The sequence below is a fragment of the Chiloscyllium plagiosum genome, chromosome 15 (genome assembly GCF_004010195.1).
Source record: "Chiloscyllium plagiosum isolate BGI_BamShark_2017 chromosome 15, ASM401019v2, whole genome shotgun sequence".
Taxonomy (NCBI): Eukaryota; Metazoa; Chordata; class Chondrichthyes; order Orectolobiformes; family Hemiscylliidae; genus Chiloscyllium; species Chiloscyllium plagiosum.
The window spans coordinates 4,650,446-4,656,142 of record NC_057724.1 but is presented as its reverse complement, the minus strand read 5'-3'; positions in this window follow the sequence as shown (position 1 = coordinate 4,656,142).

Sequence of the window (5,697 nt, the reverse complement as noted above, 5' to 3'; positions counted from 1 at the left end):
CCCCACTCCGGCCTATCACCCTCACCTTGACCTCCTTCCACCTATCGCATTTCCAACGCTCCTCCCCCAAGTCACTCCTCCCTACCTTTTATCTTAGCCTGCTGGACACACTTTCCTCATTCCTGAAGAAGGGCTTATGCCCGAAACGTTGATTCTCCTGCTCCTTGGATGCTGCCTGACCTGCTGCGCTTTTCCAGCAACACATTTTCAGCTACTTTTAAAAATGTCAATGTTTATTTCCCTGACTTCTCTAGCCTCCTTTTCTTTCTCCACAGACACAATATATTCATTTAATATCTCTCCCATCTCTTGAGATTCAACACAAAGACGACCTCTATGATCTTTAAGGGGCCCAACTCTCTCTCTGGCTGCTCACTTGCTCTTAATGTCTTTGTGGAATCTCTTTGGATTATCTTTAATTTATCTGCCAAAGCTGTTGCCTTCCGATCTACCTCTTCAGAATGCCCCTACATTTTTATACTGTTCAAGAGATTCATTTGAACTCAGTTGTCATGATTTAATGTGATTTTTTTTTATTCTTGATTAGAGTTACAATATCTTTATTCTTCCATTGTTCCCTAATCCTGCCAACCTTACTTTTCACTGTAACATGAACATGATGACTATGAACTTGTTATCACACTTTTGTTATCCTCCCAGTTATCAGACATCCCTTTACCTGTGAACAATTTACTCAAATCAAGTTTTGAAAGTTCTTATCTCATACCATTAAAATCTGCCTTACTCAAATTTAAAACTTTAACTTATACAGAAGGCTTATCCTTTTACATCACTATTTTAATATTAACAGAATTATGATCACTAGACTCAAAGCATTCCCCTACTATCATTTCAATCACTTGCCCTACCTTTTTACCCAAGAGAAGGTCAAATTTTGCTCCTTCTCTGTTCAGTACATTGACATAATGATAAAGAAAATTTTCTTTATCATTTACCAAATTCTTCACCATCCAAACCTTTAATGATATAGTAGTCCTAGTCAATTGCAACCTTATGATTCTTGCATGTAACTGAGATATTTCTACATATTTGTTCCTAAATTTTCCTCTGACTACTGGGGGTTTAATCCCATCAAGGTGAGATTTCTAATCTTTTTATTTATAACTTCAACCCATATATTTTCATTGCACAATTTTTTAGAAATACCTTCTCTAGTTACAACAATAATATTTTCCTTCATCAAATATGCCACACCCTTTCTTTTTGGCTACTCTTTCTATCCTTCCTATAACACCTGAAACCCAGAACATTGAGTTGCCCGTCCTGTATGTCTCTCAACCTTATAGAGGTTTATAAAATCATGAGGGACACAGATAAGGTGAATAGCTAAAGTCATTTCCTTAGGTTAAGGGAGTCAAAACTAGAGGGCGTCACTTTAACGTGAGAGGGGCAAGATTTAAAAGGGAGTTGAAGGGCAACGTTTTCTGTCACAGCTATGATGCCCTAATTCCATGTTTCCAAACATGCTGTGAGTTGATCAGCCTTTTCTGTAAAACCCCTTGCTTCGAAATAAATGCAGTTTAATTCCTACGAGTTACTTTGTTCTCTGACTTGCTCTTGCCTGTCTTTTCTAATTAACTCATTCTTTAGAAATTCAGAACCTCATTCTCATCTAAATTTATATTTACTTAGAATCTTTCCACCCCCTCTCTCTAATAGTTTATAGTCTCCCTTAATACCGTAGCAAATTTCCCTACTAAAACATTGGTTTCTTTCGAGTTCAGGAAAACCAAAACTTTTTGAAAAAGTCTTTTCTGCCTCAGAAGGAGTCCCAATGATCCAAAATTTTTATGGCTGCGCAAGACATTGGTGAGGCCACATTTGGAGTATGGCATACAATTCTGGTCACTCTGCTATAGGAAGGATGCTATTAAAATGGAAAAGGTGCAAAAAAGATTTACAAGGATGCTGCTGAGAACAAAATTATAAGGAGAGGCCAGATAGGCTGAGACTTTCTTCACTGGAGCATTGGAGGCTGACGGATAATCTTATAGAGGTTTATAAAATTCATAGGGACATAGATAAAATGAATAGCTACAGTCATTTCCCTAGAGTAGGGAAGTCCAAAACTAGAGCGCGTCACTTTAATGTGAGAGGGGCAAGATTTAAAAGGGAGTTGAAGGGCAACATTTTCACACAGAGGGTGGTGCATATATGGATTTAGCTGCCAGAGGAAATGGTAGAGGTGAGCACAATTACAGCATTTCATAAATAATTGAACAGGTGCATGGACAGGAAAGCACTGGAGAGATATGGGCTAAATGCAAGCAAATGGGACTAGTTCAATTTAGGAAGCCTGGTCGGTGTGCATGAGTTGGCCTGAAGGCACTGTTTCTGTGCTGTATGATTTTATGACTATAAATGGAGCAACAGTCTCAGTGTAACTAGAGCGGAGGGTCTCAGTGTAAACATAATAAAATTAAATGCTGGAATATAGTTTCAGAATGTAACCTGAAATACTCACCAGTGAATCACTTTTAGATTTGTGGCGTGAGAAGATTCTGTTTCTTTGTTAACCTGCACATGCAGAATTTGACATTATTTGAGCTCCTGGCTGATGCCGAGACTTGACTTGCTATTTGCTACAAAAGGCTGCTATCATCACACCTAGTGATGCAAAGTAACTGCACATTGTTACAGAATGTTCTGAAACTGATGTAAATAACCTGCATAAGAAATATTTCACATGGAAATTGACTTATTCACAGGAAACTATAGACCATCAGTCTAACCTCAGGGGAGAAAGTGTTGGAAGCAGTTCTGAAGAACACAATTAATCTGAATTTGGTGAGGCATGGGTTAATCAAAACTAATCAGCATGGTTTTGTTAAAGGGAGGTCATGTTGACCAAATTGATTCAATTTTTCAAGGAAGTGACCAGGTGTACAGATGGGGGCAATGTTTTTGATTTTAGTAAGACCTTTGATGGGGAGACTGATAGCAACGGTCAGAGTACATGCAATTCATGGAAATTTGGCAAAGTGTATCCACAGTAGGTTGAGCGCCAGGAAATTGAGGTTGATAATGAAGGCATGTTTTATTAACTGGTGGTCTGTGTCAAGTACAGTCCCAAAGAAGTCATTTTTGGGGTTCTTGCTGTTTATGGCATACATAAATGATTTAGACGAATCAAGGACATAAGTTAGCAGGTTGCATAAAAATTGGTAGCTGGGTCAATATTGAAGAGTATAGCCTTAAGAGACAAGAGGATATGGGCAGGCTGGTCAGATTGGCTGACCAGTGGCAAATGACATTTAATCCAGGTAAATATGAGATGATGCACTTGGGCAGGACAATCAAAGCAAGAGAATACATGATGAATGGTAGGACCCTGGGAAGCATTGTGTGTGTGTGTATACACTCTGGTTTCATACCAGAGTAGACAAATACACTCCAAGGACTGGTGGAAAAAAACTGATTAAGGACGCATATGGCATAAGTGCCTTTATTAGTCAATCCAGAGAATTTAAGAGGAGGATGATTATGCTGGAACTGTATAAAACATTGGTTGTCCCTGTTTATATATCCTCTTGTACCTTCAAGCTGTACTTCTCAATATTGACCTCCCCATCAATTTTTGTACAACCTGCAATATTGTGTGCAGTTCTAGAATCCAGGTTCCCGAAGGAATATGATCGCATTGGAGAGGGTGGAGAGAAGATTTATCAGGATGTTGCCTGGGCTAGAGAGTTTCAATTATGAAGAGAGATTGGATAGACTGGGGTTGTTTTCCATAGTGCAGGGGAGATTTAGAGCAGACATGTTGGAGATATATAAAATTTTGAGAGACATAGACAGAGTAGACTGGAAGAAACATTTCCCCTTGATGGAGAGATCAATGACAATGGGACATGGATGTAAAGTTAGAGGCAAGAGGTTTAGAGAAGATGTGAAGAGAAACTTTTTCACTAGTTAGCAAGGATTAGCGTGGAATCTGGGTGAGCTAGCCAATTGGATACAAAATTGACTTGAAGGCAGGAATTAAAGGTTAACGGTGGAGGGTTGTTTTTAGGCTGGAGACCTGTGACCAGTGGTATGTCACAAGGATCAGTGTTGGGTCCATTTCTTTTCTCATTTATACAAGCAACTTCAATGTGAATATTGGAGGTATGGTTAGTAAGCTTGCAGATGACACCAAAATAGGTGGTATAGCGGACAGAGAAGGTGGTTTTCCCTGAAAATAACAGGACCTTGATCACAGGGGCCAAGAAGCTGAGGAGGAGTAGATGACGTTTAATTTAGATAAATGTAAGGTGCTGAATTTTGGTAAGGCAAATCAGGACAGGACTTATCCAGTTTTTGATAGGGCCCTGGGGAGTATTGCCAAACAAAAAGACCTAGGGGTACAGTCACATAGTTACTTGGTTAGTTCACTGAGTAGAGGAGTTGGGATGTCAGAACATTGGTTTGGCCACTTTTCGAATTCTAGTTTCCCTGCTATAAGATGTTATTAAACTTGAAAGTGGTCAGAAAAGCCTTTTCCTCATAGATGTTTCACTGGAATCAATTGAATTTCTGGCAGCATAGAACCTGGTGTCTCTCCATCAGCAGGGAACCACACCGCCCTCATAGATTGAGGTTAGTTCCCACAGCGTTAGGAGCCTGTGGCAGCAGCGGCAAGGTCATTCTCCCACTGTTTGGAGCCGGCAGCAGTGGTAGCAAAGCTTCTCCAGTGATTAGGGACTGCACACCAGTGACAGCAGACACTTCAAGGTGGTGGTGCTGGCAAGGCAACATCTCCAGCCAAAGCAGGATTTGTGGCGCAGTGGTAGACTGGCCCGGCAGTGGAGCTGGGGAATCTTCGTTGCAGGGTGAGTGTGGGTTCAGCAGCATCAGCAAAGTGGGCCCAGCAGTGAAGAGATGACGCCTAAAGTGGGATGACTCCTACGTTGGTGGGTCTGGTGCAGGAAGTGGCGAGGCAATGGAGATCTCTCTTGAAGTATGTAGGTTAGCTCGCTAAGCTGGAAAGTTTGTTTTCAGATGTTTTGTCACCATAATTAGGTAACATCATCAGTGAGAGTCTCCAGTGGCTCTCACTGCTGATGTTACCTCGTATGGTGACAAAACATCTGAAAATAAACCTTCCAGCTCAGGGAGCTAACTTACATACTTATCAACAACCTGAGCTACAATTTTGTTTTCAGATGTTTTGTCACCATGATTAGGTAACATCATCAGTGAGAGTCTCCAGTGGCTCTCACTGCTGATGTTACCTCGTCATGGTGACAAAACATCTGAAAATAAACCTTCCAGCTCAGGGAGCTAACTTACATACTTATCAACAACCTGAGCTACAATTCTTCTCAAAAATCATCTCCCTTGAAGCTTGATGCTGGCATTGACTGGGTTGGAAAGACTGATGTTGTGAACTTCTTACTACTTTATTTTTGTAATTGATTCCTATGACCTGTAATGCTGGACCATTTATTTCTTTACTTTTCTAATTTTTCTTTTGCTTCCTAAGAATTTGATCTTAAGTATTGTACCTTTTTGTACCTATGATAGCACTGTAATGCCAAGACTGTCAACGTTTCACTGTACTCATTGGAGTACACGTGACAATAAAGCTAATTCTAATCCTAATTCAAAAATATTTACAAGAATGTTGCCAGGATTGGAAGAGGCTGAGTAGGCTGGGGCTTTATTTCCCTGGAGCTTATAGAGGTTTATAAAATC